A 15,070-nucleotide genomic window follows, 5' to 3' on the forward strand; every position below is an offset into this window, starting at 1 on the left:
ATGCCTTAAGACAAAACTAAGGCTTGCACCTTAAACATGTCATTATTAGAAATTTCCTGTGGCTCAGTTCACATCCCCAAAGCAGCATTTAGTGCTCAGAGACTTCTGTTCTTAACAGGCTGTGTTACTTCTTCAAATATTCAACTTAATCGTTTGATGAGAGATAAGCAGGGGGCTGAGTGAGACTGGGACACTGAGAAAGCACTAATTTACTGAGAGCTAATGTCTGAAATGCAACTGCTGTCAAGCATCTTTCAAATTAAATCACCACCACACAACAGAGAGAAGAACAGCAACTTGGGTTGGGTTTTAGGACAGAGTGTGTAGCACCGTGTAATTTAACACTACATATGAGATGTGATATCATTCAGTGTCAGTGGAAGCTGTCAATCACTCTTCATTCTACTTAAGTTCTCCTGAATTTTACAGTCAACTATGGTGAAGCATTAGATTTGGGAATCATGGTGCAAAGTGAGAAGAAAGGAAAAGCTGAGCTCTAATGGAAACACATATTTCACATCTGTAAAACCCATTGGTTTTAGATCCACAGCTTAAATCTTGGCTTTACTTGGGGCAGCTATTGTTTTAGCTAAGAAAATAAATTACATAGTAATTGAAAAAAACTGTATTATTGTATCTTAGAAGAATAATTTTAGCTAAAATTAATTTCATGCCTTGTAATAAAAGTATAGACCTATTTCCTAACTAGTCTTCTCCCTACTTTCATGTATTGCTTGTGAATGTACAGGATTGTGAAGGTGGCCATTGCTGCTGTTTCATCATTGCATCAGCCATGCCATATCCAAAAGACATTTCACAGAACTTTCCAGCCCTCAGCTCTTAGGAGATTCCCACCTCGTTATCTATGAAGTTCCCTTGGTCATGTGTGGGGCTGGTCATTCAATAATCATCTATCTTCAGCATTATGATTAAGTTTGAATGTCTGTACTAATTTTCATGTGCTGCTGAGAGATTATTCATCTGGGGGGAGGGGGAGAGTAGTTCTAGTCTAAAGGCATAAACATAAGTATTGATAAGGCAGTTTGGCTATCATTTTATTTAGCTTAATATCAGCAATGTGCTTTATCCTGTGGCCAGGTATGTAATTCTTCTTGTGGATCAAGCTTCACATCCATTCAGAAAGTAGTCAGTTACCCCCAAAACTATTGTCCTACTATTGCACCAGTGGGATCATCTTGCCTCACCAGTCAGTATCCTAGGATTCCAGATGTGAAGCAGGGTGATTGTTGGTATGTCCCCCTTCTCTACCTCTTTAGTCTATATACATCACTTTCAGCACTGTGAGAACTAGCTGTACTGCTTAGTTTTATGCCAACTTAAAGTCATCTGAGAGGAGGGAACCTCAGTTAAGAAAATGCCTCCATAAGATGAAGCAGTAAGCAAGTCTGTAGGGCAGTTTCCTAATTAGTGATTGGTGAGGGAGGGCCCAGCCCCCAGCCCATTATGGATAGTGCCATCACTGGGTTGGTGGTCCTGGGTTCCATAATAAAGTAGGCTAATCGAGTCATAGGGAGAAAGCCAGTAAGCAGCACTCTTCTGTGGCCTCCACATTAGCCCCTGCCTCCAAGTTCCTGCCCTATTTGAGTTCTTGTCCTGACCTCCTTTAGTGATGATCTATAAGCCAAAAAATCATTTTTTTTTACCCAAGTTGCTTTGATAATGGTGTTTCAACACAGCAATGGCAATCCTACCAAACATCCCAGCCATTGTAGAAGAGGCTCCCAGCTTAATTGCACCTTCATGTACCTGTGTGCTACAGCCAAAATATGTGCTATCTTTAGTAATGGCATTCTACTGTCTACTTCTAGTGAGTGTCCCAGAGCATTGACAAAGCCTGAGTTTGGGGGAGCCCCCAACATCTCCCTCAGCACCTCTCCAGAGAAATCCCACACCAGGGGTTGGGATTTTTATTTATAGAAATGTGGCTTGAGTTTTGAGAGCCTTATCTGGGGTATCTTTGTACCTTCCCTGAACATCTGCTCTCCATTTTAAGTAAACAAGGATTTTTTTTCTTGTTAAAAGTCCCAAACATTTGATAGTTGAATGGTAAATGAAACACTTATTAAGAACAAGATGCCACCACTAACAATAGCAAAGAAAGCCTTCTTCTTGTTTCATTGGTTAAAATTTTAACCAGATTTTCACAAAGACATATCATCCCAACTTCATCCTTTATCATCGAGAATATGCGTCCATATGATGTGTCTAGATCATATATATATACATATATGCCTTTCTTTACGTCTTTGTGTGATTGCTCACAAGCCTTGAATGAGAGCTAACACAGTTAGCCCGCTCACAACATTCTTGTCCTTATACCAAAGATATGAGCTGCTGAGAAATGCACATGCAATCATGACTATGCCTTTAATTGTATGCACATAATTTTACAAATTCAAGTTATTAATTTAGTTTTCTTACTTGTATGGATCCATCAACTCTATTCTAACTTTTATAGTTATATTTTTATTCTTTGTATTGTTTCCCTTATTTTGTATGGAAATGCTTCTCTTTAGATGAGAGTCATTTATTGATATATTAGAATAGTATCATAAGTAAGTTATATTCCACCTGGCCTTTTATACCCTCTATATCTGTTATGACTATGTAGACCCCTAGAGTTGATGCATAGGGTTGAATCCCAAGGAATTAGAATATATTATATTTGCACAGTTACAAGTTGACATGAGATACATAAGAATATAATTAAATATAAAATATTTTATAACATATACACACATTTTCTATTTTCAAAAAATACCATATAATCTGAAAAAATTGTATGTTAAAAAATTGAAGTACATAAATTGAGCTATAAAACCCCATGGCTGTTTAAAGAGAGACAGTGTCCATGTTACCACAGATAGCCATCATTATCTTACAGGTAGCTTTGTGACATCGGTGAAAACTTCATTGTTTAACGTTGTCCACTTATTTTTCACTTTGAATCATAAGATACTGAGGGCCATTATAAATGGTGCACCTGATTCACATCCACCTTCTCTACCCAACTAAGCCTCCCACATTCTTCTGTAGGGTCTAGTCTGGTGAGTTTGCCTGAAACACCCAGATGCACACCTTCCCCAACCTGCCAGATTTATCCTGGGTTCCAGCAGCCAGTGTGTGGTCCTAGTCTGATGACCTCTGCCCACATTATAACCAACCACTAGTTTCCTCCAGGACCTGCCTTGCCTAGCTCCCAACCTAGAGGTCCTTAGCAGGCAATATCCAGCCTTTACACCTATACAGATATTCCCCCATACTCCAAGCTTTGACCAAGAAACAAATCCTTCACACCAGCCCATTACCCTCTGCCCAAGTGACTTTATTCCACACAAGCCATTTCAAATCATTCCCAAATAGGCCAAATCCACCAGCACATCCCCTCTTCTCTGCCAACCTGGTGTCTATATCAGATTTAGAGCTGATAAAAGAAGCCCACATGCCCAGACCTCAACCTATAAATAAAACACACTAGGAAAGATCAAGCCAGTCTATCCTGTCCGAAGCCTCTCAGTTCAGTAAAAATGTTTACCAGTGAGAATTACCTAGAGGAACTCCAGGACACAGAATCTAAAAGGACATTCACAAAGTTCATCAATGAATTCAGGACTTTAGAGAAGACAGAAAGGAGCAGCTCATTGGAATTAAGGAGAAAGAGCTCAAGGAGAATGAAGGACTGGGTGATACTGAAAAAGACATAAACATGATGGGAATGATAAAGACAGTCCAGGACTTGAGAATGACATTTGGGAAGGGGTAGAACCATGCAAGAGGACTCCAGGTGACATGAAGATGAAATTTAAAAATCCTGTATCCCAACTAGAAAACTCAAAGGAAAGCTTTACAAGTAGAGTGAGTCAAGTGGAGGATGGACTGTCTCATCACAAATGTGGAAAATCAAGTCCCAACAAGCCAGGAATATGAAAAACACACACAGAAAGGGAATACACAGTAAATATGGGGGTCACCATGAAAAGACCAAACCTTTGAATTACAGGTGTAGATGAGAGAAAAAATCCCAGGTCAGTACCATAGACCAGTCTTCAACAAGACCAGAGAAGAAATCTTCCCAAAATTCAGGAAATATATCCATACAGATACAAGAGGCACACAGAATAGCTAATAGATAACCCCAGAAAAGAAAATTCCTGCAGGATATTATAGTTGAAACAGTTTAGTATATGGAACAGAGAAAGTGTACTGAGAGCTATAAGAACAAACCACTAGTCTGTTATAGACAGTGTAGAAGTAAAAATGCTTTAAAATTAGGACTTCTGACTATGTGGAAACCATCCCACCATGCAAGGGTGGAGTCTCCAGGAATTTGTGAAAATTTGAATTTGATGAGACCTGTAGCTCAGAAGGACCTGGAGAAACTCCATGCTGCTGTTATCTGGCAGTGCCCCATCTGATGTAACAGCAAGAATAGGTAGAATATCTGAAGCATAATTAGTATTTTTAGTTCCCTAGGCGAAATATTATTCTCCTTACTGAATCACTGCTAGGAAATGTCTCTTGGAGACATATGCACATGCCCTCCTAGCCTGTAATTTACATTTTTAAAATTTGTAGTTTGAAATTAGCACCATCATTACCTTTTATTTGGGTAGGTAGACTTAATTGGTTCTCTTAAATTTTTAAGAGAAAAAAAATCCGTATTTTGTAATACTCTTCCTTAAGTATATGATACTGAATTTTTTTTTACTATCTGCCAACACTGCTCCTTCACAGCGGATGATTAATTGTTCTTTGTTTCTGAGCACATCTTTGCCACAACCGGTGGGAATCTGTTTTGCGACTTTTACAATCTTGGTTCAGAAAATTAAAGAAACTCAAGTGTGCTGCTGCAGTCATTCAGGGCTAATACATCTTGTTGCGCGTGACTGAGGACAAGTGCCCTCCAGATTAAATTTTTCTGCTCAGCACCCAGCATTTTCATAAAATATAGTCCTTGCACAGCTCTACAAATATCCCCAACATGTGGTTTAATTTAAACCAACATGCTTGAGTCACCCATTTAAATAAAATATCTGTAGTGCTCCAGAACTATTTTATAAATGCACTTCTTGAGATAAAACAAGCAAACTCTGTAATTTCAAGTGTCATAAAATCATATCTGCACTGATTGATAACCAGAGCGATCTTCATGGAGGATTTTGCTAGATAGTGATTCTCCAAAATGGAGAGAGTAAGGCAGCATCCTCACCTGTGCCACTTCACAGGTTGCATGGAGCCTCCTAGTCCCCATCTTCTATGGCCAAGGTGAGATAGTCAATATGAACTGGGTAAAAAGTTCCTTTCCCCACTGCTATGCTATTTAAACATGACCTTTGCCTCTCATTGTGAAAGAAAATTCTTTCTGAAATGATCATTGAGTATGAGTTCAACTATAACCAGAGGAAATGAGGCTGGTGGAATGGGTAAACCAACCGTTTCAGAGATTCTCAACAGTATCCAACATGTGACACTTCATAATGACAACATTTTATTTTAAGACATAGTTTTATTGAACTTTTGGCCACAGAGAAAAACATTGTGAGCTAAAAATGAATGTATGGCTTTAGAAAGGCCCAGTGGGTAATAACAACAGCTCTCACGACCCAGACATTATCCCTACAGGTCACTTGATGGAAGGAGAGAACCAACTCCTGAAGTTGCCCTCTGACTTCTACACATAATGCAGCATACATGTGCACACTTGTACATACATACACACACACACACACACACACACACACACACACACATGAACATACACACAATAAATATATAAAGTAAAATAAAAATGTACTTGTGAAAACTCAAAAAACCAACCTGAAATTATAAGGCAACTGTACCCACATTCTGATGGCATATGTGCACATTAATAAACACAGTCTGAAGTGGATACAGGAATGTTGTGATCTCAAGTTGTTAGAGGATTTTGCTCATCAGGTATGGGCAGCCTGTATGTGTATTTATGATTTGAAAAGACCACAGCAAACATTGTGCAGGCAGGAAGGCTTATAGTTTCTGAGTCATCATATCCAACTTTTATTCTACATATCATTTCTTAAAATGACAAAACATTATAAAATTAATTGATTTGGTTTAAACTGGAAATATAAAAGTCAAGAAGCAGGTTCAATATAACAAAATAAATACTAAATGCAGAATCATTTATTCTTAATATAGTTACATCTGAAACAGAAGTCCCATTTGCTACACATTTATAAGTTGTTTGGTTATTGTGACAGCTTTTTCAGCAGAATAGTATAGATAATTGCTAGACTGAGACCTTCTAAGGCAATGGCTTCTTAATGCTAATATACAATGGAAGAAACTTGTGGAGATTAGAGAAGTTTTAAAGTAGGGAAAAGATGAACACATTGTACTGCACATTTCAACTGTGGACACTGAAGTCCCAGGAAAGGCCCTTATACCAGGTGACTGAACTTTTCTTTTCTACCTCTCTACTCTATGCACAGGTCCTGTGAGTCACATAGTGTTTGTTTATGGGCCTCTGTGACATTTCCTTGGTGAATGGAAGAAGCATCCAATGTGGAATGCCACCAACACAGTGTAAAACCTGCTCTAATTAGGTGATCACATATGTAGTCACCAACCCAGCCACTGACCAGTCACTGAGCATTTGCTGCATGATGTACATCTAGTCACACCTACAGACAGATGGGTTACAAGAATTAAGCTGGTTTCTGGAAAGCTATGGGAAATGAATGTAGTGATGTGTTGTGTCAGCAAAATACCATGTTTCCCTGTTAGATAATAATCAAAGATATTAAGCATGGCTCTCTGAACAGATTGAACCAAGGAAAGCATAACTTACTTTAAATCCTAAGTGATCAGATATTTTAAGCAGCATTCACAAAGGTCCTGAGGCCAAATTGTTTAATTGGTCAAATCAAATAAATTTAGAATTAATGCTCAACAAATACAGTTGGATTTGTTTTTTGGGGGAGCACCAACCAGCTCCTAAATAAAGACAGACATCATTAATTATGAATGTGCAGCCTTAACTTAGGCTTGTCCCACTAGCTCTTTTAAAACTTAATTTAACCTGTTTCTATTTATCTATATTTTGCCTTGGGACTTTTAACCTTTCTTTCATTCTATATGCCCTACTTTCCTGCTTTATCCATGCTGGGCTGGCTGGCCCCTGGCATCTCCCTGATGTGTCTTTATGTTTCTTCTTTTGAACCTAAATTCCTTCTCCTACTTACTCCCACTGCCTGGAAGTCCCACCTATATTTCTTCCTTCTCTATTGGCCATTCAGCTTTTTATTAGACCATCCAGGTGCCTAAGGCAGGCAAGGTAAAACAGCAACACATCTTCACATAGTTAAATAAATACAACCCATCTTTGCATATTTAAACAAGTATTCTGCAACATTTCTCCCCTTTTTTTTCTAAGTAAAAAGGTAAGTTTTAGCTTTAACGTAATAAGACTACATACAATAAGAAAATTATCAAGTAAGAATTACATTTGCAATATCCAGTCCATTTTCATTTGGCAAATTCAGAGAACATACTCCATTATCTATCCTATCTTGATGAGTCCAAAATTGTGTACCTAATTTACTTCCTATCTTAACTTGTATTACCAACCCCAAATTATCTCTGTAGACCTCAAAATATTTTCTTGGATACACAATTTAAGCTTTTATGTTTCTCAACCTTATCTCTTATGTAACCTTTTTTCTGAATTTGTTAACAAGGAAAACTATAACTATAACTATCTCATCTTCAACTCCATTAGAGACTCAAGAAGGATATAATATTACCTGAGTAAACAGGAAGTGCAGAGCAAGCAACTTCTGAAACTATAGAATTTACAGACAGATGCTGCTGCTTTGACAGTCATCCAAGGTTCCTCTGCAACATTGGAGCATCCATTTTGGGCCTATAAGCCTAGAGTATCTGACAGATGTTTCTGTGAAGCAGGAATTTTGAAGGACTATCCCACCATGTCTTGGCAAAGTTCAGGAGTCTTTTCCCCCTTTTTCCTGCTTATCTAATTTGTATAGTATACTACTATCAGCAGTTAAGGCAAGGGCAGTTTTTTGCCCTTTTTTTTTTGCCACATTGAAAGTGAAACTCCATATGGAAGTTCTTCAATGCCATCATCCTTTTATGAAGTAAATTGGTGCTGCCAAGAGCAGACTTTTCTCACTGTCATGAAACCTTTAGGATAGTAAACATGTTAAATGCCATACTCTGTAGGTCTCTGAAGCATTTGAAGATGACATATGTGTCTAAAATATATCTGTTTAACCTTGAAAACATAACTAACATGACTACAAGTTTGATTGTTATAGATAACTAACTACTAACATGAATTCCTTAATTTTGCTAAACAGTTTGTAATAATAGATTTCAAGGATTAAAAATTTTTTGGGTTTTTTTGTTTGTTTGTTTGTTTGGTTGGTTGGTTGGTTTTTTTTTTTTTTTTTTTTTTTTTTTTTGACATAGGGTTTCTCTGTGTAGTTTTAGTGCCTGTGCTGGATCTCTCTCTGTAGACCAGGCTGGCGTTGAACTCACAGAGATCTGCCTGGCTGTGCCTCCTGAGTACTGGGATTAAAGGCGTGCAGCACCACCACCTGGCAAGGACTAGAAGTTTATATTACATTTTAAAATAAGTTGCATACATACAATACCTTAAACAAGAGTAGAAACATATATAATAACCAAAATAACCTTAAATTTGCATCAATATACAAAAATTCATACCAATGTAAAATATTTAAGATGAATGGTTGTCTTTTCATCCTATATTTCTATATCCCCACTAAAAGATGACAAACATTCATTACCCACCAGATGATCAAAAGCCATCCACCCCACTGGTTGGGAATCTGGGCATTGTGTTCACTACACTGCTTCCTATTGTCTAGGGGTGAGGGCATCCCCAGGGGACCCAGAGAAAATTGAGATAACAGTCAATTCCTAAGAAAATAAGCTATAACATTTGTTGTCCAGTCTCTTTGTAATGGGAAAGTGCAAGGCTTATCTGCAGTGCTGACTAGAATAGTCTGTGAGGCTGGGCTATCTCACCCAGCAGCCTTGAAGGTGTTCTGAACACAGAACTTTGAGGAAACTACAACAGAAGCATCTGAAAGGCTGGATCACTTGGTCCACTGATTTTCATTGGTGTCTGGTCCCCTTGCTCTGAAAACACATAAACTTTCAAATGTAACAGACCTGTTTGTATTAACACAAGTATGGACTACGCACTGTCCATAAGCGAGCCAAATATGATTTTTTGTTTTATGTTTGAGCAGGTAAAAGATATCTGTCAACTTTTTAAGTATGCTTAGACTGTATAATCAAACCTCTATCCATGCCATATCAAAGCATGAGTCATAAGGACTCTGTAACCAATAAGATTTATCAAGTCTCATCCAGTATCAGAACTGTTCTCATGTCAATGGATCAGCACATACATCACCTGTCTTGTAGTTTTTCTAGGTTTATTTCTTTATGTCTGTAGTCAAGATTTTCAGGAGGTGTCCCTCAATCAAATCTGATCTCTATTAATTTTGAAGGAATCCCCAGCCTTTCATTTTCTGTGGAAACAAAAAAACATAACCTCTCCCCCAATGCAATACATTTTCTGAACTCCATTTAAAAGTTAAGAAATTCCTAAAATATCTTGGCTGGTTTAATTCAACAGTTCCTCTTACAATCCCATGTCTGTCAGCAGCTGAAATTGGCCCAGAGGCTCTCCAAAAACTCAAAACCAACAAAGTGCCATACATGATCCAGAATCCCTGTTCATTTCCCATCTTTATGTGGCTTATTCTTTTTATATTACTTTACTCTCTCTTTAAAGACTTTACTTAATTATTTTTAGACTGTTATTTTTTCCTATTACTTTCTATACCCATTTTATTTTCTTTCTTAAGCACCTACACACACTGTAACCTATTTAAAGGGTTTTTAAAATCTGGCCCTCTGGACCTGTTTTACTGTGCACCTGCAGAGTTCTCTGACTGAATGAGTGAAACTCCAGACTGCTACGTGGCAGGTAACCCTCCACCATGGGACTCTGGTGGTTGGCTCTGACCCCTCCTTAGGTCCAAGAAAGCTGAGCCTGAAGCCCATAGGCCTGGCCAAGAGCTGCATTTAACTGGGAGCTGCATTTATCCAAGAGCTGCATTTAACCAGCTCTAGGATGTCGGTACCTGCCCTGTGGCAGGAGTTTTGACTTAGCTTGTTGTTTCTATTTAACATGCTGGTGGCTTAAGTGCTCTGCTGCATAGCAGAGCCTCTTAAAGGAGCCATACCCATTTTTGATGGCCCTCCCCCTTTTTTTATCTTTCTCAGGCCCTATGTGGGAATTTGTGACCCATGTTGAGCACTGTTTACAGTTGGATTTTACTTTGGGCCGCCAACCAGCTCCCAAATCAAGACACAGAGACTTATTATTAATTATGAATGTTCAGCCTTAGCTTAGGCTTGTCACACTAGCTCTTGTAACTTAATTTAACCTGTTATTGTTTATCTACATTTGGCCTCAGGGCTTTTTATCTTTCCTACTTCCCTGATTTTCTTCATGCTGGGATGGCTGGCCCCTTGTAGCTCCTTGACATGTCTTTTCCTTTCTTTCCCCAATCCTATATTCCTCCTCATACTTACCCTCCTTGCCCAGAAGTCCCACCTATACCTCCTACCTATCTATTGGCCTATATATTAGACCAATTAGGTGCCTAAGGCAGGCAAAATAAAACAGCAAGACATCTTTACATAGTTAAACAAATGCAACACATTTTTACATAGTTAAACAAATGCAACACATCTTTATATAGTTAAATAAATAAATGAAGGTTAGATATTGAACATGTCTCAAGTGTGAGCAAAAGATTCAGACTAATGAAGATGTATCAATGTGTTTAAGAGAAGATGTTGGTGTAAAAGTAAATGCGGGTGAATTTATTTGTTTTGCCTGCTATCCACAGCTACCTTTACACTATTCAGCTGAAGAGCTCATCCTGATTTGACAATTGATCTTTGCTTAAATAAGATTATAGCACTTAAAAAACTATTGTTTTGAATGGTACATGGCAGAAAGATGAAATCTTATTTCATGTGCTGACCACAGACTGTTTCTTGAGACTTCTGTGTTTGTGTGCAAACAACACACACTTTACAAACAGGAAAGTTATAGTAATTATAAAACACTTCATTAGGAATGGGCTATAAATCTTCTCTTGGATATTCAACAGAAATCAATTCTATTGACGCAGAAATCTGAAAGAAAACTCATTTTTAAAGCAAGCAGCACTAAAAGCAAAAAACCAATATGATTTATTTTACTCCAGTTAATGAACTATAGCCCCAAATTAAACAATACCCATCTTGTAATGGTTAGTGTCTGCAGGCTACAGCAATACACAGATTTAAAAGCAGTGACATTGATAAACACAATGAAAGGGAAATTCCAGAGATACTGAGAGAGAGACAGCTTTCCTCACTTCTAGTTTAAAGTTTCCATCTTTTAGAATAGTCTGGCTTTGAACTAGTCTGACTATTTTGAGGTAGAGATGCAGATGGGAACCATGAAGGTGCTCCTGATGCTCCCATTCTTCTCAAGACAGTCAGTCAGCATTTCCCACTTTTAATACTCCAGGGGCTTCATGAACCCACACAAATCTAATGCTTAGAACAATTTAAATAGTGTGGTGGCATTAAGCTCTGCCTTATGCATTTTTAAATTGACCACAATGGAGCAATCTAAACAATACTGCACAAAGGACACATTTAACAAGCTGTGTAATGTTTAATATGCCACAGCCAGATATGCTTGACTTTGATATGTAGATCCATCTTCCCTTAACTCATTCTCAAACTAGGAATTAAAGATGATGCTTAACCTAACAGAAACAGATTAGCTAAGTCTGTACATATAAAGCTCACAATACTCCACCCATCTTTTGATGTTATTTTTTTTTCTTTGAAAAGGGACTGAAGAAACAATTCTATGGTTCACAGGAGTTGTTTGCTCCTGCTTAGGACTTAAGTTTAGTTCCCTAAACCAACATGGCTTCTCAACACTTCCTGTGACTCAAGCTCCAGGGAATCTGATGCCTCTGAAAGCATCTGCATGCATATAGTGCCCATACAGACAGGCAGGCACATACAAAGACATAAAAATAAAAATGTACTTAGCTCAGGATAGCAAGTTGCATGGTGGTTTTAAAAGTAATATTTGCAAATTTTAATTTATTAATATTATGCTTTTTGTGTTACTGTTTTTTGTTTAGTTGATTTTGTTTGGTTCTAGACATTAATTAACAGCAACAACAACAAAAGGAGTGAATGGCATTCGAAATCTTACATTTTTATCAAAGAGAAATGTAGGAAAGAACATGTTTATTGGTGAAATTATTAAGGCCACTCCACATAGTTAAAAAGGTTTATTTTGTGGGGTAACTTACAAATGAAGGGATAGGTAGGTTGTAGGGTCTGGCAAAGGTATGCTGCAGTCCCGTGGTGTTCTCTGGAGAACTCTGCTCGGTCTACCTCCAGCGTCCAGGGTCCAGGCACCAAGAGATACCTCAAATCTTGATCCTGGATCTTCAGCATCCTCTCTCAACCCTGCCTTGTAGGCGTGACTGTTATGGAAGCCTCAATGGGGGTTGGAACTTCCAGGCCAAGGCTAGAATGGCTACGCACTACACATGTTAACCTAATAAATGATTGAATATTTTAAGTATCATTCACTAAAGGCCTGAGGCCAAAACCTTGGTTCAAGTTAAACAAATTTAGAATTAACTTTAAAAAAACAAAACAAAACAACAACAACAACAACAACAAAAAAAAAAAAAAAAAAAAAAAAAAACCACCAACATTTGATACTAAAGATCTTTCAAGTACTATGCTGGATTTCCTCCACCATGTCAGTAGGTTGTTTCTGGAAAGAGTCTCACAGGAATGTCAAGTAAGAAGTGATCTTTGGGTGAGGAAAGCTGCAGACCTGCCAGATGAACCTTTGAGGGTTAAGAATGTTCCACATAGAGGAGCTCCATAGAAGAGGTGAAGACAAGCCCCAAGCGAAGTCCCAGAAACCCTAATCACCTCATAGGGATTCCACACAGCACAGACTCCCACAGCCATAATCGTCCCTGCCATTTTCCCCTAGTAACTGTCTCTGCTGTCTTAGCATAGGAGGTGAATGCTTAAGGTGTGGAGAAGAGAGAAAACTCACCCAGATTTTTTTTTCCTTTCTATTGAGAACGTTTGGCAAACACTCAGTTGTAAGAGAAAGAACACTGCGGGCGTCACTGCCCTCTAGTGGCGAGTGAAGCTCCTGCAGTTGCAGCGTAGTTCCATCACTTGGTGGATCTCTATGGGCATTTCAGAGGTTTCTGCTGGTTCCTGTAAATACTTAATCTTGTTGCACTCTCAAAGATCTTGCTGAGAGTTTGCCATTTCTGAGTTGAAATTATGTGTCAGATGTGGTGGTATTGTGTTCCCCAAAATATTGTGCACCCTAATAAACTTATCTGGAGTCAGAGAACAGAACAGCCATTAGTTATAGAAGCCAGAAAAGGGTGCACACAAACCTTTAATCGTAGCATTCCAGAGGTAGAAATGCCTATGGATCTCTGTGAGTTCAAGGCCACATTGGAAACAGCCAGGCATGGTGACACATGCCTTTAATCCCAGAAAGGGAGCCTTTAATACCAGGGAGTGATGGCAGAAAGCAGAAAGATATAAAGACCAGAAACTATTAGCTTTTGGCTGGTTAAGCATTCAGGCTTCTGAGCAGCACAGTTCAGCTGCGATTCATTCTGGATGAGGACTCAGAGGCTTCCAGTCTGAGGAAACAAGACCAGCTGAGGAATTGGTGAGGTGAAGAGGCTGTGGCTTGTTCTGCTTCTCTGATCTTCCAGCATTCATCCCAATACCAGGTTTGATTTCATCAATAAGACCTTCTAAGGTTCCTGCTATAGTCAGATTCTTAAGACATCACACACCACAATTCCATGAGTAATTCATTAAGTGACAGGAAGACTTGGATATAGGATTTAAGATTAGGACTAATTGTGTTAGCTTATTAAGTTTAAGTAAATGAGGTAGACAAATCTGGATACTGTGTTCAGACCTATTACATTATAAACTGATTTCAGCCTGTGCTCACTCTGTTAGCATCTAAACATAGGCTTTCACACCTGTGCTGTGTGGCCCTGCCCTCTTGTTCCCCTACCATGCTGAGCACTTTCAATTGGCTTAAGATACATCCAGAGAACCTTAGAGGAGTCATAAAATATTCACGGCAGACAAGTCTGGGATAAATTCAAATCTGCTGAACAGAGAAGAGAACACAGGCATGAGAGACAGACTGTGTATGCCCAGGAAGGATGTATGAGCCTCAGGAAAAAGTTAATCTGCACCAGTTAACTCCTAGAAATATTATGGTTAATGTTTGAAAATGATCTAGGAAACTGTCAAAATAGCATGTTGGGCTGGGAAGGACCAACAGGTATCAAGATGAATTGATCTGGGAGTGTCCTGGCACATTATAATAACCTGCCTTGATAGGAGAGACCTATGTTCACTACATGAAGGTACATTGGCCATCTTCCTTTCTTAGAATGCCTGGATTGAGGAGTTACAGAGATTAATAGCTAATTATATCTGATTATTCTGAAGATTAAAATTAATGTGCAGTACACATTTAATAAAACACCCTTATATGTGATATTTAAATTTTCATTTAAAATTAGATCTAGAGAACCATAATATATCCAAATCCAAAGCTGAACAATCATGATTTCTCCAGCATCAATGTGTAGTTAGAGTTTTCCTGCTTGGCCCACAGTCAGGACAAATCTCTCTTACCCACCAGTCCCACAGTCACTCAGACCCAACCAAGTAAGCACATAGAGACTTATATTGCTTACAAATTGTATGGTCATGGCAGGCTTCTTGTTATCTGCTTCTTCTATCTTAAATTAACCCATTTCTATTAATCTATAAGTTGCCATGTGGCTCGTGGTTTACCAGTACCTTACATCTTTTTTGTCATGGGGGCTACTGGCATTGC

General features: G+C 38.5%; 1 protein-coding gene across 2 annotated transcripts in view; it reads left to right on the forward strand.

Annotated features, from left to right (window-relative positions):
* Positions 1-15,070, forward strand: part of Negr1 (neuronal growth regulator 1) — a 771,161-nt gene that overhangs the window by 77,555 nt on the left and 678,536 nt on the right. The gene's annotated exons all lie outside the window — the stretch shown is intronic.

The sequence above is a fragment of the Onychomys torridus genome, chromosome 6 (assembly GCF_903995425.1).
Source record: "Onychomys torridus chromosome 6, mOncTor1.1, whole genome shotgun sequence".
Lineage (NCBI taxonomy): Eukaryota > Metazoa > Chordata > Mammalia > Rodentia > Cricetidae > Onychomys > Onychomys torridus.